Raw genomic sequence first — 22748 nt, forward strand, 5'->3', positions numbered from 1 at the left:
GAGGGGTTGATAGATAGAAGCTACACGGAGGTCGTTACTCCACAAATCAAAGGCAGCTGGGTAACAGTTAGAGGTGGGAAGAGGTCAGTGCAGGGATCTCCTGTGGTCGTTCCCCTCAACAACAAGTATACAGTTTTAGATACTGTTGGGGGGGACGGCCTATCGGGGGCAGGCTGCAGTGACCGGGCCTCTGGCACGGGGTCCTGCACTGTGGCTCAGAAGGGAAGGAGGGAGAATGGGAGAGCACTAGTCATCGGGGACTCGATGGTGAGGAGTACGGACAGGCGGTTCTGTGGGCGCAGGCGAGACGCACGGATGGTTTGTTGCCTCCCTGGTGCCAGGGTCCGTGATGTTTGTGATCGCGTCTTCAGGATCCTTAAAGGGGAGGGGGAGCAGCCAGAGGTCGTGGTGCACATTGGCACCAACGACGTAGGAAGGAAGGGTGGCACAGATGTTAGAAGTGAGTTTAGGGAGTTAGGCTGGAAGCTGAAAGCTCGGACGGACAGAGTTGTTATCTCTGGTTTGTTGCCGGCGCCACGTGATAGTGAGGCTAGGAATAGGGAGAGAGCACAGCTGAACACGTGGCTGCAGGAATGGTGTAGGAGGGAGGGCTTCCAGTTCTTGGATAATTGGACTGCATTCTGGGGAAGATGGGACCTGTTCAAACAGGACGGGCTGCATCTGAACCAGAGGGGCACCAATATCCTGGGAGGGAGGTTTGCTAGTACTGTTCGGGAGGGTTTAAACTAGTTTGGGAGGGGGATGGGAACCGGACTTGTAATCCAGGGACCAGTGGGTCCACTCAGAAAGACAAAGAGTGTAGTGAGGTATTGGGGAAGGTAGCACTGTCACAGAGGACAGATGGGCACGGAGAAGGGTTAAAGTGCGTATACTTCAACGCAAGAAGCATCAGGAATAAGGTGAGTGAATTGAAGGCGTGGATGGGCACTTGGGACTACGATGTTGTGGCCATCACTGAAACGTGGATAGGTGAGGGGGAGGAATGGTTTTTGGAGGTACCTGGTTATAGATGTTTTCATAAGATTAGGAATGGTGGTAAAAGAGGTGGGGGGGTGGCATTGTTAGTTAGAAATAGTGTAACAACTGCTGAAAGAATTTTCGAGGAGGATCTGCCGACTGAGGCACTGTGGGTTGAGGTCAGGAACAGGAAAGGAGCAGTCACCTTGATGGGAGTTTTCTATAGGCCCCCCAATAGCAGCAGGGAGGTGGAAGAGCAGATTGGGAAACAGATTTTGGAAAGGAGCAGAAGTCACAGGGTAGTAATTATGGGGGATTTCAACTTCCCAAATATTGATTGGCAACTCTTTAGATCGAATAGTTTGGATGGGGTAGTGTTTGTGCAGTATGTCCAGGAAGCTTTTCTGACTCAGTATGTAGACTGCCCGACCAGAGGGGAGGCAATATTGGATTTGGTACTAGGTAATGAACCAGGGCAAGTGATAGAGCTGTTGGTGGGCGAGCACTTTGGAGATAGTGATCACAATTCTGTAGCATTCACTGTGGTAATGGAGAAGGATAGGTATGTGCAACAGGGCAAGGTTTACAATTGGGGGAAGGGTAGATATGATGCTGTCAGGCAGGAACTGAGGAGCATAAGTTGGGAGCATATGCTGGCAGGGAAGGGCACGGTCGAAATGTGGAACTTTTTCAAGGAGCAGATAGTAGGGGCCATTGATAAGCATGTCCCTGTCAGACAGGGAAGGGATGGTCATGTGAGGGAACCGTGGTTGACAAGAGAGGTTGAGAGTCTTGTTAGGAAGAAGAAGGAGGCGTATATAAAGTTGAGGAAAAAGGGCACAGGCATAGCTCTGGAGGGATACAAGATGGCCAGAAAGGATCTGAAGAAAGGGATTAGGAGAGCTAAGAGAGGGCATGAAAAATGCTTGGCGGGTAGGATAAAAGAAAACCCCAAGGCCTTTTACGCGTATGTCAGAAATATGAGGATGACTAGGGGGACCATAGGTCCGGTCAAGGACAATAGCGGGAGACTGTGTGTTGAGCCGGAAGAGATAAGTGAGGTTTTGAATGAGTACTTCTCTTCGGTATTTACGAATGAGAAGGGGTGTATTACTGAAGAGGACGGTGTGAAACAGACTGGTAAGCTCGAGGAAGTGCTCGTTAGGAGGGAAGATGTGTTGGGGTTTTTGAATAACTTGAAGATAGACAAGTCTCCCGGGCCTGACGGGGTATATCCAAGGATGTTATGGGAAGCAAGGGATGAAATTGCAGAGCCGCTGGCAATGATCTTTTCATCTTCTCTGCTGACGGGGGTGGTACCAGGTGATTGGAGGGTGGCAAATGTTGTGCCCCTGTTCAAGAAAGGGAATAGGAACAACCCTGGGAATTACAGGCCAGTTAGTCTTACTTCGGTGGTAGGCAAGTTGATGGAAAAGGTGCTGAGGGATAGGATTTATGAGCATCTGGAAAGACACTGCTTGATTCGGGACAGTCAGCACGGTTTTGTGAGGGGTAGGTCTTGCCTCACAAGCCTGATTGAATTCTTTGAGCAGGTGACCAAGCAAGTGGATGAGGGTAAACCAGTGGATGTGGTGTACATGGATTTTAGTAAGGCATTTGATAAGGTCCCCCATGGTAGACTTATGGAGAAAGTCAGGAGGCATGGGATAGTGGGGAATGTGGCCAGTTGGATTAAGAATTGGCTAACTGATAGAAGGCAGAGAGTGGTCTTAGATGGTAAATACTCAGCCTGGAGCCCAGTTACCAGTGGCGTGCCACAGGGATCAGTTCTGGGTCCTCTCCTGTTTGTGATTTTTATTAACGACTTGGATGAGGAAGTCGAAGGGTGGGTCAGTAAATTTGCAGATGATACAAAGGTTGGTGGAGTTGTGGATACCGAGGAGGGCTATTGTCGTCTGCAAAGGGACTTGGATAGGTTGCAGTGCTGGGCTGAAAAGTGGCAGATGGAGTTTAACCCTGAAAAGTGTGAGGTCGTCCATTTTGGAAGGACAAACATGAATGCAAAATACTGGGTTAACGGTAGGGTTCTTGGGCATGTGGAGGAGCAGAGAGACCTTGGGGTCTATGTGCATAGATCATTGAAAGTTGCAACTCAAGTGGATAGGGCTGTGAAGAAGGCATATGGGGTGTTAGCGTTCATTAGCAGAGGGATTGAATTTAAGAGCCGTGAAGTGATGATGCAGCTGTACAGGACCTTGGTAAGGCCTCATTTGGAGTACTGTGTGCAGTTCTGGTCGCCTCATTTTAGGAAGGATGTGGAAGCCTTGGAGAGGGTGCAGAGGAGATTTACCAGGATGTTGCCTGGAATGGAGAATAAGTCTTACGAGGAAAGGCTGAACATTCTAGGCCTCTTCTCATTAGAAAGGAGAAGGATGAGGGGTGACATGATAGAGGTTTATAAGATGATCAGGGGAATAGATAGGGTAGACAGTCAGAAACTTTTTCCCCGGGTGGAGCAAAGCGTTACAAGGGGTCATAAATTTAAGGTGAAGGGTGGGAGATATAAGGGGGATGTCAGGGGAAGGTTCTTTACCCAGAGAGTGGTCGAGGCATGGAATGCCTTGCCCGGGGAAGTTGTTGAGTCAGAAACTTTAGGGACTTTCAAAAGGCTTTTGGATAGGTATATGGATAAAGGAGAATGATGGGGTATAGATTAAATTGTCCTTGACAGAGGACAAAGGATCGGCACAACATTGTGGGCCGAAGGGCCTGTTCTGTGCTGTATGTTCTATGTTCTATAATGTTGCTGTGCAATCTGATTGCAACATCCATTCAGACGGTACATTCCAGATCTTAACAACCCTCAGTCTGGAGAAATTTCCCTCAATATTCTTCTACTTCTGGGTCAAAATCCTGGAACTCGCTTCCTAACAGCTCTGTTGGTGTACCTAGCCCACATGGACTGCAGCGGTTCAAGAAGGCAGCTCCCCACCACCTTCTCAAGGGCAATTAGGGATGGGCAATAAATGCTGGCCTGCCCAGCGATGCCCACATCCCATGAATCAATGTTTTTAAAAAGCTTCTTTTGGGAATGATTTTAATTTTCGGACTCGTTTGCTGCAGATGTGCAAATGCACCATCATCGTCCAAAACGCTGTTGTCTGCGACGTCACAGGCAGCTGTATAAAGATGGCGCTACTTAACTGGACACGAAAAGCGAATTAAACCCAACATCACCTCCACAATAGCGCAATCGCCGCATCAGTTACCGCATTCAGGTCCCTCCCGCGATCGACGCATTCAGTTCCCCGCTCAATCGCCCGGTCGATTCCTCGCTTCTCCCTTCCGGTTTGCTCCGCCGCTCGAATTGGACCGTTCAATGGCGCGGTTTCTACCCAAGATTCTCTGCGGTTAAGAATATTCCCTATTGAGAACGCAGGAGAGCAGTACGCAGGCGCAATACAGCGTTTCGCGCAAACGCGGGACCGAACAGTGCGTGAGGATGCGCAATGCCGAACAGTATTTGAGCAGGCGCAGTCCCAGTGATGGCTTCAGAGACAGCCGTTGCAGCCTCAATACCCCCAATAAGAAGCTCCCGGTCCCGCGTTTGCACACGACCGGCGGCGCGGTGGGGCAGGGCAGCTGCCGGGCTTCTCTTGGTGACGGTAATGGCCGCCAGATTTCCTGCTATTTTGCAGGCACTAAGGATTACTAAACTTTAACATCACAGCCCAAAACTTTGAAGGAAATTTCTCTCGGTTATAAAGGGGCCTGGGGGACACAGCACAGGGACACAATTGGGACACAGCACAGGGTAGGAGGTCCCCCCTCCCTACTTCCACAAAGACTCTCCTTGGACTGGGCCACACCTGGACACGGCTAGTTCAAGGTGCAGGAAGCTGCAAGGCTGAGCAGTGGAGTGGGGGGGGGGGGGGTTAGACTGACAGGCCTGGGGAGGGGGATATCAGGGCAGGTACACACACTGCTCTCCCTTTTGCTCCTGGGATGTTTTACTGGAGTCGTGTTGCTGACCATTTCTAAACTTTGTCTCCCTATCCCGGTGATGGAGGTGGACTGTCGGTTGCTGAGTGTTGGAATATATTGCCTCTCCTCATTTTTCCTCCTTCTCCCATTCCGAGTTCCGGGCTGCAGGCACCGGCGGTGGTTTGATGTGCCTGAAGCGTTAACTCTGTTTCTCTCTGCACAGATGCAGCCCGACCTGCTGAATATTTCCAGTATTTTCTCCTTTTATTTCAGATTTCCAGCATCTGCAGTATATTGCTTTTGTTTTATTGCAGGCATTTCTCACAGAACTGAGTCGAGAAACACAGACGGACGAATTAAGAGCCAGTTTGTATCAGGGTGGGTGTTGGATGTGGAAGTCAGTCCCTGATGTCCTGTGTTGGTCTTTTTTGTTCCATCAGTTTGAGCTGGAGTGGGGATGGGGGAGCAACTGCTGGCTTTAATTCCGAGTACTTTTGAGCCCAGTCGGGTGCAACAATTTTCATAGTGAGGCTGTCAAGGGAGGTAGAATCCAGGGGAGATGAGGTTGCTAAACAGACACCAACCACTCGATGTAAAAGAGTATTGTTTCAGTAACAAGTATTTCTGTAGAGGCTTTCAATCCAGTTTACATAGACACACGTTATTACTTCATTCCTGTGATATGGGCGTCACTAGCCAGACCAGCGTATATTGCCAATTCGCAGTTGCCCATTGAGAAGGTGATGGTGGGCCTTCATCTTGAACCACTGCAGTCCTTGTGTTGAAGGTGCTCCCACAATGGTGTTAGGGAAGGAGTTACAGGATTTTCACCCAGTGATGATGAAGGAAAGGTGATAAATGTCCAACTTAACTTCAACTTGTATTTATACGGCATCTTTAATGTAATAAAATGTTCCAAGGCATTTCACAGGAGTGTTATAAAGCAACATTTGACACTGAGCCACATAAGGAGATATTAGGGCAGGTGACCAAAAGCTGGATTAAAAAGCTGGGCTTTAAGAAGTGTCTGAAGCACGGAAGGCAATGTTGCGAGGCGGAGAGGATTAGGGAGGGATTTCCAAAGCTTAACGCCTTGGCAGCTGAAGGCACGGCGACCAGTGATGGAGTAATGAAAATCGCGGATGCTCAAGATTCCGGAATTAGATGAGCTCTGATCTCTCAGAGTGTTGTAGGGCTGGAGAAGATTATAGAGATAGTGAGGCGTGAGGGTATGGAGAGATTTGAAAGCAAGGATGAGGATTTTAAAATTGAGGTGATGCTTAACTGGGAGTCTGTGTAGACCAGTGAGCTCAGTGGTGATGGGTGAACAGGACTTGGTTCGAGTAAGGACGCAGGCAGCAGAGTTTTGGATGATCTCAAGTTTACAGAGGGTGGAATGTGGGAGGCCATCCAGGATAGTCAAGTGGAGAGGTAACAATTACATGGATGTAAGTTTCAGAGGCAGATGAGCTGAGACAGTGGTGAAGTCTGGCGATGTTACTGAGGTGGAAATAGGTGGTCTGAGTGATGGTGTTGATATGCAGTCGGAAGATCATCTCAGGGTCAAATATGACATCCAGGTTATGAATGGTCTGGTTTAGCCTCAGACGATTGCCAGGGAGAGGGATTGAGCTGGTGGCTAGGGAGTGGAGATTGTAGCAGGGACTGAAGACAATGGCTTCAGACTTCCCAATATTTAAGTGGATGAAATTTCTGTTCATCGAGTACTGGATGTCAGTCAGACAAGTCAGGATGGTGCGTGACTTGGAGGAGAACTTAGAGATGATGGTGTTCATATACACGGGCTGCCCTGGTCCTTCCAGATGATGGAAGTTGAGGTTTTTGGAGGTTCTGTCAAAGTTCTGGTCGAGTTGTCGATATATAAACTCCCTCTCCTCTCCCTGCCCCTCTCCCTCTCTCTCTCTTTTTCCTCCCATAGAGGGCAGAGTCTTGTGTAGGTCCTGACTGGGTGGCAGGTTCCCTTCACTGAAGGACATTAATGAACCAGTTGGGGTTGTACATTAATCCAGCAGCTTTCATGGTCACTTTTTCCTAGTGATGGCCCCATAAATTATCAGATTCATTCAGCTCCGTTTCACAACCTGCCTTTGTGTTTTTGTAGGTTCTCTCACACACTCTTTTTTTCAGTTTTAAATCAATTTCACAGGGTTTTAGAAGGGGAGGAATTGCAGCTGTGAAATGTAAAGCAAATGTCAGATCAGGATCTGAAGGAGTCGCCCAACTTATCGTAACCCGAATATCACCGGATTTTGAACGTGGAAGGGAAAAGTACCGATCACAGTGTGGAGAAACTGTACACATGTTCTGTGTGTGGATGAGGTTTCAACCAATCATCTGCCCTGTTTAAACACAACTGCAGTCACATTGGGAAGAAACCATGTAAATATGGGGACTGTGGAAAGTGATTGAATTATCCAGTTGAACTGGAAACTCATCCATGCAGTCACACCCTGGAGAGGCCGTTCACCTGCTGTGAATGTGGGAAGGGATTCACTAAATCATCCTACCTGCTGACACATCAGTGAGTTCACACTGGGGAGAGACCTTTTAAATGTCCATTCTGTGGGAATTGCTATAAACGTTCTGCTGAAGTGATGTCCCATCAACGTATTCACACTGACAAGAGACTGTTCAGGTGCTCTCACTACGGGACTGGGTTCAGGCGATTAGGCAACCTCACGACACAACAGCACATTCACACTGGGGAGAGGCCATCCACCTGCAAAGAATATGGGAAGGGATTCACTCAGTTATCCGCCCTGCTGACACACCAGCACACTCACACTGGGGAGAGGCCATTCACCTGCACAGAATGTGAGAAGGGATTCAATCATTTATCCATCCTGCTGACACACCAGCGAGTTCACACTGGAGAGAGGCCAGTCACCTGCTTCGAGTGTGGGAAGGAATTCACTACTTCACCCCACCTGCTGAAACACCAGCAAGTTCACACAAGGAAGAAGCCATTCACTTGCTCTGACCAGGGGAAGGAACTTACTGCTTCATCCCATGTGCTGACACACCAGCGAGTTCACAAGTAACTCAGGGATGAGAAATTTCCACCAAATGGCAGATTTCTGACATTGGGGTTTCGGAAATCCACCATTGGCTTCTCCCATTCCCACCTTAACCACAAGACCGGCTTTGAAAGAAATTGCAACTGTCAGTTATGATTTTTTTTAAAGTCGGCCAACCACAAAGCTGCTCGGCGATCTGTTTTACCTTTTTTAAGTCATCTTTATTTTTTATAGTCTTCCACCTTGGTGGAAATGAATTTCAAACAGGAAAGCAAGTGGGTGGAACTGCACACTCCTTCACAACTTCAGTGTGTCAGTTCTGTAAATAGACAAAAAGGAGATGTGTGTATACACAGACCAATTCCCAATGTTTGATTTTGCCTTCATGGGATATCTTAGCAGAGACCACCTGAGAACTGACACAGCTCATTTGACATGGTTTAAAATTAATGGTGCAGGATCAGTAGCTGGCAAGTCGCTGGTCTGCAGCAAAAACATTGGTCTGTCAATAGGAATTTGAAACTTGCTTCCATTTACACAGCAGTGTGTGTCTGAAATAATTTCTGAAAACTCTGCACAAACTGGTTACGGCATGTGAATATCCTGCAGTGAGCATGAACTGTATAAACTTAATATGTCCTGTGCATTGCAGCAACTGAAGTGATCTGGAATTTCCACTTATCGGTTTGCTCAGGTGTATGGCTGAATTCCATTCATTTTTCATCTCCATTTTCACTGTCTACTGCCCCAGTCACACTGTCAACCTGGAGTCAGTGTGAAGCTGTCTTTTACACGAGCGTGATGCAAGACAAGGAATATAACTCTGGCCATCTTTCTTCAATGTGTGTTTTGGCATTGCTTAAGATTATCCTGAAAAGACTGTCCTGCACCACAAGTGCTGTGTATTGGTTACAGTGCAGCTATCCTGTGAGCTCTCTGCAGTCACTATAAATGGTCACTGGGTTTCTCAGGCTGATGGCACAATACTCTGTACATGTATGAACATGTATATACAAGAACACAAGAAATAGGAGCAGAAGTAGACCATATGGCCCATTGAGCCTGCTCCACCATTCAATATGATCATGGCTGATCTTGGGTTTCAATTCCACTTTCCTGCCCGCAGCCCATATCACTTGATTCTCTGAGAGACCAAAAATCTATCAATCCCAGCCTTAAATATATTCAACAATGGAGCATCCACAACCATCTTGGGTAGAGAATTCCACTGTCACGATGCTTTGACTGCAGTAATTTCTCCTCATCTGAGTCCTGAATGATTGGTCCCTTATCTTGAGATTGTGCCCCCGCGTTCCAGATTCCCCGACCAATGGAAACAATCTCTCAGCTTCTACCTCATCAAGCCCTTTCAGAATCTAGTGTGTCTCAATTAGATCGTCTCTAATTCTTCTAAACTCCAGAGAATATAGGCCCAATTTACTCAGCCCCTCGTCATAGGACAACCCCCTCATCCCAGAGACCAATGTAATAAATCTTCAGTATATACAGAGTGCTGCCTTTCTCCAAGCCAACACAATAGTTATGATTTTCAGCTCACCTTGCTGTTAAATGCAGCTGTCACCAGACCAATTGGTGCAGTCAAACAGGAGCCAGAAGTATTGATCACTGTTGGGATATACAGCTGTCCATTGGACCTGCTGCATTGTCACAGGGCCTTTACCAAACTTTTGAGCCTGATTTGGGGATGATGCAACAGAACCTCAAACTTGTTACTGCAGAGGTTGTCATCGGCTGTCCTTCAATTCGAGGATGACATCTACTCAAGGTCGTGAGTTTCTTCCATGGGGCTTCAGGTCACTGAACAGGCTGATTCTCGACCTGCAGATCTTTGGACACATGGGGCAGGACGTCCCACAAAGTACTGGGACCCGGCGTGCAGGATTTGCTTCCTAGAGTTGTAACACTAGTCTCATTACTTTTCCACTGTCACTCGCAAGATCTGGGAAAATTTTTATGTTGCATAATATTTGGACCCTTTGAAGAGGAAAACCACATTTTTCATTAGTTTTCATTAAGATTATAATGAGATCTGCACTGCAAACAAGATTATTTTAATTTACAATCATTCTAATGTGACTAATTATTTTAAATGATAAAATCTACCATAAGTGATGATATTTAAAAACAAGCAATTCTATCTATAGAGGCATCGCATTTGCGAAGATTAAGAAGGTTATTTTCCTCTTTTGTGCTGGGAGGTAAATAATTGTCGTAAAGAAAATTGGAACAGGAGTATCACATGCTCCTAACAGAATGTATGTGATATTCCTGTCCATTTAAGTTAATGGACAGTAAATTGGACAGGCTGTATAACTGGTATACAATCCTCCCTACCTGGTTTGACTTTCTGCATCGTTCAGGTGATTATGTCACAGTACAAAATAACAAAATTACCCTGCTTATGTTCATGTTTCTGGATTGTAAATGTCTCATAAATGTTTACTTTTTATTAATTTATATACCTACTGATTTGTCCACATCACTTACCAAGGTACCAGAACATGCCAAATGGTATGCTTATATATATTGCTTTCCATTAAAGCTGACACATTTTCACAGAACACCTTTTACGTGAGAAAGCTATAAATAGGCAGAAGCAGGACATTGAGAACATTCTTCTTCTTTGGCCTCCTTATCTCGAGAGACAATGGGTAAGCGCCTGGAGGTGGTCAGTGGTGTGTGGAGCAGCGCCTGGAGTGGCAATAAAGGCCAATTCTAGAGTGACAGACTCGTCCACAGGTGCTGCAGAAAAATTTGTTTGTCAGGGCTGTTACACAGTTGGCTCTCCCCTTGCGCTTCTGTCTTTTTTCCTGCCAACTGCTAAGTCTCTTCAACTCACCACACATTAGCCCCGCCTTTATGGCTGCCCGCCAGCACTGGCGAACGCTGGCAACTGACTCCCACGACTTGTGATCAATGTCACAGGACTTCATGTCGTGTTTGCGGATGTCTTTAAAATGGAGACATGGACGGCCGGTGGGTCTGATACCAGTGGTGAACTCGCTGTACAATATGTCTTTGGGGATCCTGCCATCTTCCATGCGGCTCACATGGCCAAGCCATCTCAAGCACCACTGGCTCAGTAGTGTGTATAAGCTGGGGATGTTGGCCGCCTCGAGGACTTCTGTGTTGGAGATACGGTCCTGCCACCTGATGAGAACATGAAGCTCTGTTAAACCAATTATCAGCTGTCAGGTAAGTCTCATGAAATTGTATTCTGAGTACAGTGCAAGTTTAACATTACATATGCAAAATTGTACAAAATTACCATTACACAACTAGTTTACTTGAATAACAGTGTTATAATTACATGATTCATTGTCAAAAAAATCAGTATTTTTTAGTCTTCGGCCACTAATTTTCAGACCTTTTGATCTTTTGCCACTCTCACCCCGGTATTTGTTACTTGTTTTGTGAAATACGATTCCTATCCAGCTCAACTGCTGGATAACTGATTACATTTATATGTATTTATACATGTCAATAAAGTGTCTGTGTGCCCAGATTTAATTAAGTTGTGATTTGTAACTAATGAATGATGTTTTGGCCATGACTTGTAGTCTGCTATCTTGGTGATTTGTCAAAAAAGTGTAGCTTTCCTGCTACTTTCAGGATTCCATTTAATCCAACAAGGGTGACTTGTCCCTGACCACAACCACCCTCTATGGGTGCAGGTATATGTTGGTATGAAGTGTAGACGATTTATTAAGTAATTTATATTTAGTGTAATGAAGTAATACTTAACAACAACAATAGTCACAGTCTGAACCTCAGATCCTTGGCGTTTGCCCTCCGAGTGACTGTGGCACAGTCTCTCTTTCTCTTGCTGTGTTATGTTGACTAAAGGTTTTCTTCTTTCTTCCTCTGGATTTTTTACATGTTGCTTCTCATGTTCAATAGCTGTTCTTTTATCCCCTTTTTGGCCGTCAGACCACCTTTCTAGTTTGCCCGATGGTTGGTCCAGGTCCTGTAATGTCAGTTCCTACCCAACTCTAATTGAGGCTTAATTGATAAAGCATTTTGCCAGTAATTGAGATAACAACCTATGAAGAGTTCTATTCATTACGGTTGTTATCTCCTTGGACAGTATGAATTTGTACAGCTCCTGCCCCACTGAACTCATTTCTTCCTATCTAGACTCTATCTTTTCTCCGCTGATCCAGTCTCTTCCCACCTACATCCGTGACTCTTCTGACGTCCTACTTCATTTTGACAATTTCCAGTTTCCTGGTCCCAACCGCCTCCTCTTCACGATGAACGTCCAATCGCTCTGCACCTCCATCCCCCACCAGGATGGTTTGAGGGCTCTCCACTTCTTCCTGGAACAGAGGCCCAACCAGTCCCCATCCACCACCATCCTCCTCCGCCTGGCTGAACTTGTTCTCACATTGAACAACTTCTCCTTCAACTCCACTCACTTCCTTCAAGTAAAAGGTGTCACTATGGGTAGCCGCATGGTACCTAGTTATGCCTGTCTTTTTGTGGGATATGTCGAGCATTCTTTGTTCCAGTCCTACTCAGGCCCCCTCCCCCAACTCTTTTTCTGGTACATTGATGACTGTATCGGTGCCGTTTCCTGCTCCCACCCCAGAGTGGAAAACTTTATCAACTTTGCTTCCAATTTCCACCCTTCTCTCACCTTTACATGGTCCATCTCTGACACTTCCCTTCCCTTCCTCCACTTCTCTGTCTCCATCTCAGGGGATAGGTTGTCTCCTAATATCCATTATAAGCTCACCGACTCCCACAGCTACCTCGACTACACTTCCTCACACCCTACCTCCTGTAAGGACTCCATTCCATTCTCCCAGTTTCTCCGTCTCTGACGCATCTGCTCTGATGATGCTACCTTCCATGACGGTGCTTCTGATATGACCTCCTTTTTCCTCAACCGAGGATTTCCCCCCACTGTGGTTGACAGGGCCCTCAACTGTGTCCGGCCCATTCCCCGAACCTCTCCCCTCACCCCTTCCCCTCCCTCCCAGAACTGTGACAGGGTTCCCCTTGTCCTCACTTTTCACCCCATTAGCCTCCATATCCAAAGGATCATCCTCCGCCATTTCTGCCACCTCCAGTGTGATGCCACTACCAGTCGCATCTTCCCCTCCCTTCCCCTGTCAGCATTTTGAAGGGATCATTCCCTCTGCAACACCCTGGTCCACTCCTCCATTACCCCCACCACCTCGTCCCCGTCCCATGGCACCTTCCCCTGCAATCGCAGGATGTGTAATACCTGCCCATTTAGATTAGATTAGAGATACAGCACTGAAACAGGCCCTTCGGCCCACCGAGTCTGTGCCGACCATCAACCACCCATTTATACTAATCCTACGTTCCTACCAAACATCCCCATCTGTCCCTATATTTCCCTACCACCTACCTACACTAGTGACAATTTATAATGGCCAATTTACCTACCAACCTGCAAGTCTTTTGGCTTGTGGGAGGAAACCGGAGCACCCGGAGAAAACCCACACAGACACAGGGAGAACTTGCAAACTCCACACAGGCAGTGCCCAGAATCGAACCCGGGTCCCTGGAGCTGTGAGGCTGCAGTGCTAACCACTGCGCCACTGTGCCGCCCTTAGATTAGAGATACAGCACTGAAACAGGCCCTTCAGCCCACCAAGTCTGGGCCGAACATCAACCACCCATTTATACTAATCCTACACTAATCCCATATTCATATTCCGACCAAACATCCCCACCTGTTCCAATATTTCCCTGCCACCGACCTTTACTAATGACAATTTATAATGGCCAATTTACCTATCAACCTGCTTGTGGGAGGAAACCGGAGAAAACCCACACAGGGAGAACTTGCAAACCTGCAAACAGGCAGTACCCAGAATCGAACCCGAGTCCCTGGAGCTGTGAGGCTGCGGTGCTAACCACTGTGCCACTGTGCTGCCCTAAATTTACCTCCTCTCTCCTCACTATCCCAGGCCCCAAACACTCCTTTCAGGTGAAGCAGCGATTTATTTGTACTTCTTTCAATGTAGTATACTGTATTCGCTGCTCACAGTGTGGTCTCCTCTACATTGGGGAGACCAAGCGCAGACTGGGTGACCGCTTTGCGGAACATCTCTGCTCAGTCCGCAAGCAGGACCCTGAGCTTCCATATACTTGCCATTTCAACACTCCCCCCTGCTCTCATGCTCACATCTCCGTCCTGCTGCAATGTTCCAGTGAACATCAACGCAAGCTCGAGGAACAGCATCTCATCTACCGATTAGGCACACTACAGCCTGCCGGACTGAACATTGAGTTCAATAATTTCAGAGCATGACAGCCCTCCATTTTATTTTCATTTTTAGTTATTTTTTTTTCTTTCTTTTTACATTCTTTTTTTACATTTTTTACAATTTTTTTTTTGCATTTATTTCATTTCATCTTAGTTTGTTCAGTTTGCTTGCCCACTTTTTTTTTCAGGTTTGCACTTGCTGCTGTTCTATTCTTTTTTCTTCTTCCTTTCTTTTGGGCCTCCTTATCTCGAGAGACAATGGATACGCGCCTGGAGGTGGTCAGTGGTTTGTGAAGCAGTGCCTGGAGTGGCTATAAAGGCCAATTCTGGAGTGACAGGCTCTTCCACAGGTGCTGCAGAGAAATTTGTTTGTTGGGGCTGTTGCACAGTTGGCTCTCCCCTTGCGCCTCTGTCTTTTTTCCTGCCAACTACTAAGTCTCTTCGACTCGCCACAATTTAGCCCTGTCTTTATGGCTGCCCGCCAGCTCTGGCGAATGCTGGCAACTGACTCCCACGACTTGTGATCAATGTCACACGATTTCATGTCGCGTTTGCAGACGTCTTTATAACGGAGACATGGACGGCCGGTGGGTCTGATACCAGTGGCGAGCTCACTGTACAATGTGTCTTTGGGGATCCTGCCATCTTCCATGCGGCTCACATGGCCAAGCCATCTCAAGCGCCGCTGACTCAGTAGTGTGTATAAGCTGGGGATGTTGGCCGCTTCAAGGACTTCTGTGTTGGAGATATAGTCCTGCCACCTGATGCCAAGTATTCTCCGAAGGCAGCGAAGATGGAATGAATTGAGACGTCGCTCTTGGCTGGCATACATTGTCCAGGCCTCGCTGCCGTAGAGCAAGGTGCTGTTCTATAGTCAGTGTATTAACACCTAATCTATACTAATGCTTTGTCTTTCAACACACGATTAACATATTGTTTGCCTTTGCTCCGTGACCTTTTGGTCAGCTATGTGGCCTGGTCCAATCCAGACCTCCTTTGTTATCTCTTGCCCCACCCCCACCTCAATTGCTTATAACCTGTGACTTTTCAAATATTTGTCAGTTCCGAAGAAGGGTCACTGACCCGAAACGTTAACTCTGCTTCTCTTTTCACAGATGCTGCCAGACCTGCTGAGTGGTTCCAGCATTTCTTGTTTTTATTTTTGAATTTGTACAGAAATTGATTCTTTTTAGCAAAGTTAATGAATGTGATCAGGGTCACAAAACTTGTTCTGCTGAATTTGTGTCACAGTGACTTACGAAGTCCTACTGCTACTGAATTTCTTTCAAGCTTAAGACTTAGTTTTTAAATAATACTTTTAAATTAAAGCCCATTCATTCCAGCATGATTCTTAATTCATTAATTACAAACCAACCAAGGTCCATTGCTTTGTAATCATTGTTTCTTGATGGGTTACTGCTTAATACATTCATTTGATTAATGCAGCTGCTGATACAAGACACAAAAATAACTTTTTTACTCATGTGTTAGTATTACAATGGCTTACTTAACTTTGTTAGTTATTACAGAGGATACAGTGTGAAAATGGTCAAGTTTTTTTAAATTTCCAAAATATACTTTATTCATAAACATCTGTAAAAATTACATTGCCAGACAGTTTCCAAACAGCACCAAAAAATACAAACATTGCAAGGGAGATCAGTTTCCTTCAATACTGTCATGAGTTCCTTCCCAATCCTTCCTTTTCACAATTGTCATGTCAATTACAGTTTTACATTTACAGCAATTGAGAATATTTACGATACAGTTCGAGGGGTTTCCCATGGATCCAGCCCCTCAGTCCAGCTTGGTGGGGGAACCTTACACTGTGGTCTTTCCCCATTGAGCCTTTGCTGCGGCTGCCCCAAGCTTTAGTGCGTCCCTCAGCACGTGGTCCTGGACCTTGGAATGTGCCAGTCTACAACATTCGGTGGTGGACAACTCTTTGCGCTGGAAGACCAGCAAGTTTCGGGCAGACCAAAGGGCGTCTTTCACCGAATTGATAGTCCTCCAGCAGCAGTTGATGTTTGTCTCGGTGTGCGTCCCTGGGAACAGCCCGTAGAGCACAGACTCCTGTGTGACAGAGCTGCTTGGGATGAACCTTGACAAAAACCACTGCATCTCTTTCCACACCTGCTTTGCAAAGGCACATTCCAGGAGGAGGTGGGCGACCGTCTCTTCCCCACCACAGCCAACGCGGGGGCACTGTGCGGAGGGGGCGAGACTTCGGGTGTGCATGAAGGATCTGCCGGGGAGGGCCCTTCTCACCACCAGCCAAGCTACGTCTTGGTGCTTGTTTGAAAGTTCTGGTGATGAGGCATTCCGCCAAATGACTTCGACGGTCTGCTCGGAGAACCATCCGACAGGATCCACCATTTCCTTTTCCCGTAGGGCCTTGAGGACATTCCGTGCAGACCACTGCCTGATGGACCGGTGGTCAAAGGTGTTTTCCCGCAGAAACTGCTCCACGAAGGATAGGTGGTACGGCACCGCCCAACTGCATGGAGCGTTCCGCGGCAATGTGACCAGGCCCATCCTTCGCAACACCGGGGACAGATAGAACCTCAGCACGTAGTGACATTTGGAGTTTGCGTACTGGGGATCTACACACAGCTTGATGCAGCCGCACACGAAAGTGGTCGTCAGGATGAGGGCCACGTTGGGTACATTTTTCCCGCCCTTGTCCAGAGATTTGAACATCGTGTCCCTCCGGACCCGGTCCATTTTACATCCCCAGACGAAGCGGAAAATGGCTCGGGTGACTGCCACGGCGCAGGAGTGGGGTATGGGCCAGACCTGCGCCACGTAGAGCAACAACGTGAGCGCCTCGCACCTGATGACCAGGTTCTTACCCACAATGGAGAGAGATCGCTGCCCCCACATGCCCAACTTTTGTCGTACCTTGGCTACTCGCTCGTCCCATGTTTTGGTGCACGCCCCAGCCCTTCCGAACCATATCCCCAGCACCTTCAGGTAATCTGACCTGACGGTGAAGGGGACAAAGGATCGGTCAGCCCAGTTGCCAAAGAACATGGCCTCGCTCTTGCCGTGGTTAACTTTGGCTCCCGAGGCCAGTTCGAACTGGTCGCAGATGCTCATCAGTCTGCGCATGGACAGCGGATCCGAGCAGAAGACGGCGACGTCATCCATGTACAGGGAGGTTTTGACCTGAGTGCCTCCGCTGCCTGGGATTGTCACCCCTCTTATGCTCGCATCCTTCCTAATAGACTCAGCAAAGGGTTCAATACAGCAAACAAACAAGACCGGGGACAGAGGACAGCCCTGTCTGACTCCAGATTTGATCGGGAAACTTTCCGATTCCCACCCGTTGATTGACACTGCGCTACTGATGTTTGTGTAGAGCAGTTGGATCCAATTGCAGATTCCCTCCCCAAACCCCATTTTGGAAAGCACGTCCATCATGTAGGTGTGCGCTATCCTGTCAAAAGCCTTCTCCTGGTCCAGGCTGATGAGGCAGGTGTCCACCCTCCTGTCCCGTACGTAGGCGATCGTATCCCTGAGTAGCGCGAGACTATCAGAGATCTTCCTGCCGGGTACAGTACAGGTCTGATCGGGGTGAATCACCAACTCCAGAGCAGACTTGACTCGACTGGCTATGACTTTGGACAGAATCTTGTAATCAACATTAAGCAGTGAGATGGGCCGCCAATTTCTGATTTCTGCCCTCTCCCCCTTCTGCTTGTAAATGAGGGTGATGATGCCTTTTCTCATGGATTCTGACATGCTGCCGGCCAGGAGCATACTCTCGTATACTTCCAGCAGGTCTGGGCCGACCCAGTCCCACAGGGCCGAGTACAACTCGACCGGTAAGCCGTCGCTCCCGGGAGTTTTACTCGTCTCGAAAGACTCGACGGCCTTTGTCAGCTCGTCCAGAGTTAGCGGCTTGTCCAGTCCCTCCCTCCTGCTGTCATCTAAGACCTCTGTGATAGATGACAGGAAGGACTGGGAGGCTCTGCTGTCTGTGGGCTTCGCGTCATACAGCCCAGCATAAAAGGATTTGCTGATCCTGAGTATGTCGGGCTGTGAAGACGTTACCGAGCCATCTTCTTCCTTCAGGCTGCTGATAACGGAGCTCTCTCTGTGTACCTTTTGGAAGAAGTAACGCGAGCACGTCTCATCCTGCTCGATGGAGCGGACTCTGGACCGGAAGATGATCTTGGAGGCCTCCTTGACAAAGAGCGAGGCCTGCTGGCTCTTCACCTCTTGGAGGTCCTCCTTGACCTCGACCCCCATTGACTGCAACCGGAGTAGATTTTGCATAATTTTCTGGAGTCGGGACAGTTCCCTCTGTCTCTCTCTCGCCTTCTGAACACCTTTGTGGATGAAGAACCTCTTGATGTTCTCCTTAATCGCTTCCCACCAGTGAACTGGAGACTCAAAGAGGGGTTTCACGGTCCTCCAACCATTGTAATCCCTTTTGAGTTCCTCAACGTTCTCTGGGGTCAGCAGTGTCGCATTGAGCTTCCACGTCCCTCTGCCAACCCGCTGGTCGTCCTGTAAGTGACAGTGGTCGGAGATGAACACCGGCTTGACGTCGGTGGATCCGACCGTGACAGCACGGGACACAAACAGGAAGTCAATCCTGGAACGGGCAGACCCGTCCGATCTTGACCATGTGTATCTGCGCTGCGCTCCGTCTGCAGGTTTGCTGAAGACGTCGTGCAGTTTGGCATCCTTAACTGTTTCTATTAGGAATCTGGACGTAGCGTCCAGTTTGCTGTCGTCACTGCCGGATCGTCCAGCCGCATCGATGATGCAGTTGAAGTCACCGCCTAGGATGACCGGCCTGGACGTCGCCAGCAGCAGTGGGAGCTGCTGGAAGACGGTCAGCCGCTCGCTGCGTTGTACCGGGGCGTACACGTTGATCAACCGGAGCGGAGCGTTGTTGTACACCACGTCTGCTACGAGGAGGCGGCCGCCCACCACCTCCTTAACTTCGGAGATGGTGAAGTTACCTCCCCGCAGCAGAATACCCAGGCCGGAGGAACGGCAGTCATTACCCCCGACCAGATCGATGGCCCGTGGGACCACCATCGCGACCACTGCCTGTAGGTGCTGAGGTGTGGTATTCCACACTCCTGCAGAAACAGTAGGTCAGCTTTGACCTTGGCAAGGTAATCCAAGGTTGAAACACATCGCGTAGTAGATTTGATGCTACGCACATTAATGGAAGCAATTCTTACACCCATTTTTTACTAAAAATTAGTTGTTGCTTCCCATACCATTTGTCCTCGCTAGTCCCAGTCCTTCCCCTTCGGGATGTTCCTGCATACCCATCGTATGCGCAAGCAGTTTCACGTTGGTTGGGCTCAGAAACCCCTCCTGATTTTTCATGCAGGGTTTGTGCCGCTCGGGTGACATCGGGGGGGTCTTGTAGGCAGAGAGCATTGGGTTGTCCTCAGCTGCTTCCATCTTTTCCTCCTCGAAAACATCACAGCTCCCGGTCTCCCGGAGCTCAGGTGCGCCAGACGTGTCTTTGCTCCCGGTGTCCCGGAGCTGAGATGCGTTGGCCACGTCGTTACGTGTGGGGAATTGGGTTTGGGGCACGCCGGGCCCATCACAGCTTCCAGTGCCCGGGGGCTGGGATGCTTTATCATCCATCTCGGAGTTCTGCCGCCTCTTTTGAAGGGGCTGTCGTTCCAGCATTTCCCCGTCCAGTGAAGAGGAGTTGTTGCAGTCTGATTCAGAAGAGAGCCTCCTCTTGCCACTGGTTTGGGTGGTGGCTTTGGGATGTTTTTTCTTTGTGGTTTTCCTCTGGACCACTTGCCACTGACCTGTTTGTCCATCTGCTGCCTCCTCCTCCATTGATTCTGTCTGTGGAGGAGGGGTTTCCGGGCGCTGGGTAGGTGCTGGGTCGTTGGTTTCAGCCACCTCCCCTTCCTTCTCAGGTTGAAGTTCCTCACTGCGGAGAAGGTTGCTGGTCTCCTTTCAAACAGCGGACGCCTTCGTCGAACCTTCGCCCGGCCATTCCTTGGACCTTGCCGCCTGAGCATAGCTGAGACAACGTTTGGGGCAGGTCTTGTAGAGATGGCCTGCCGCACCGCACAAGTTGCAACACTTAGTCTGCTTTCAGTCCTTGGTCTGATGGCCTTCCTCCTTACAGTTCTTGCAAACCACCGTGCTGCAGTTGGCTGCCATGTGACCAGATTTGCCACAGGTGCGGCAAACTCTGGGCTGCCCAGCGTAGACCAAGAAGCCTCGACTTCCCCCGATAGCGAAGCTGGAGGGAGGGTGGATGATGGCTCCACTGGGATCTACCTTCAAGGTCACCTTGACCTGCCGCTTGCTGGTCCAGATCCCAAAGGGGTCCTTGACATCAGTGCTGCTGCCGGCCACCTCGACGTACCTGGCGAGAAAGGTGAGTACATCCACCACCGGAACATGGGGGTTGTAGAGGTGAATCGTCACCACCCGGTCCCGTTGTGATGGAAGCGTGAAGAGCGGCTCCGCTGTGAGGATCGACAGTGGAGCCCGGTCCCCTTTGTCCTTGAACGCCTTCAGGAACTTGATGCATCCCGTCACATTCCGGAACGTCACCTCGAAGTATCCACTGCTGGGGAAATCCTGCAGGCAGAAGACGTCCGTCGCTTGAAATCCGCAGCAATCGAAGAGAATTTTCTTGATGAAGAAGGTGCGATCGACCGGTGCATCTCCTTCCTTGTCCTTCACGACCACCCGAACGGTGTTGCGCACTCCCTGGCCCGAAGCTCGAAAATTGGTTATCGCCATTTTACTCAAAGCTTCCCCAGGATCAAAAGGCAATGATCATGGTCTCTTCTCAATCAAATAAGCACTGATAAGAACAGATACTACACTTGATCTTAGCCAAAAGGCCGAGAAGCTTATTTTCGTGCAGCTCCGACCTGCCGGTGTCTAGCCGCCTCCTCAGAGTAGCCCAGTTTCTCCACCGTGGGCTCCGTGCGACCCTATCAAAGTTGCACTGCCCCCTGGAAACTTGACTATTACTTTACTCTTCATTGACTATTACTTTCTTTTAGACGCAAGAGCTGGGTTCCAGCTCAATTCAGTGTGCTTCAGCTGTCTTGAGGTAAGATTTTTCAAGTAACAGAGGACGACTATTATTACAATTGTGACCATCGTTTGTATCAACATGAACAGAAGAGAAATAGTTCTGAGTCAGGGATGTTGACTTGTATTCACAACTGTTTCCCACCTATGTCTATTTCCCCCAGATTTCCAATTCCTTTCTCTCTTTGTTCATGTTCTTGTCACTTCTTAAACCAGTGCTTTTGGGATGTTACAATATTTTAATTATGGATTATAAATCTAAGGATAGAGGGGGTATGGGGTGTCTCCACTGAATCATTGTCTTCAATACTTCCTCCTGCATTCCAAAGTCAACTCTGATTTCAGTGATGTTATGAGTAGGTACAGGGAACATGATATCATTCCCTATCTGGGTGATCTTAGTGGGTTTGAAACAATACACCAAGCAGTGAATTATCTTACAATATCCCCACCTCAAGGGCAATTCTTGCATACTTTGAACTTACATATTTACTCATTTCCAAGACATTTTGTGCAGTGATTATGTTTAATTGTGATCTTGTCTGGCACACCAGGTGCTTCAAGTAGCAAGTGTGGATCAGTCAGTATATTAGTGCCAATAACTGGGTTATAATCAATACATGTGAAATTATTCTAATCCAGAGGGGAATTTCCATGTTTAACCCTGTTTCCCACCAATGTGATAAATCCCCTACCCCTGGAATTTCCTTAGCTATAGTTTTATTTCCTTGCTGTACTGTGTAATAACGGTGTTGGGAGGTGTTCACTTGACTTATTAATGTTGTTAAGGTTATAGGTAGTTCAGGGATGTGGTACCCAAATTTAGTGACATAAGCCTCTAGGTTTATGTTCTAGCCATCTTTTACTAGTAAGACCTGTTGGTCAGGCATCTCAATGGCGAGGTGGGTTTTCCCCCGATCACTATGGTTTTGGCTGGTGTAATACAGTCGGTCCCAGGTTTGAACATTTAAGTCCCCGTGATGGTAATAGTCTTCTAAGGTGATAAAACAAGACTTCCCTTCTTGTACGTAGGCCGTTCTAGCTCTCACATCTGATGAACCTGTAACTTCCACAGTACAGTTCAACCCCTTCCCATTCCAATTAAAAGCACATGTGTCTCTTTAATGATCATATAAATCATATGGGCAAATGAGGATATCCATGCTTGTTCTGTATCCCTGTAGGTTTCGTTCTATCCAAGTTAGTTCTTCCAACTGGATCAACCATTGAAGTGATGTCAGGAATCGATTAATGACACTTTCCCTCATAACCCCTATGTTTTCTGTTCTAAACAGAGGATTAGGCATGGTTCCATTCATAAGACTGGGCATGTGTACTACTAGTCCCAATAGCTTCTGGTTCCCCACCTTGTGACATTTGTGCTTGACCAGGTGAACCTCAATCAGACTCCTAATTTTACAGAATTCTGCATCGTCCTGATAACAGGATCATCCTGATAAATGTCTATTTGT

General features: G+C 48.0%; 2 pseudogenes; both read right to left on the minus strand.

The window, feature by feature from the left end:
* LOC137348821 (zinc finger protein 585A-like) overlaps positions 1 to 22748 on the minus strand; it is a 131419-nt pseudogene that overhangs the window by 70264 nt on the left and 38407 nt on the right.
* On the minus strand, positions 20984 to 21092 carry LOC137349458 (U2 spliceosomal RNA; annotated as a pseudogene).

Source organism: Heterodontus francisci, chromosome 34 (assembly GCF_036365525.1).
Source record: "Heterodontus francisci isolate sHetFra1 chromosome 34, sHetFra1.hap1, whole genome shotgun sequence".
NCBI classification, from domain to species: Eukaryota; Metazoa; Chordata; class Chondrichthyes; order Heterodontiformes; family Heterodontidae; genus Heterodontus; species Heterodontus francisci.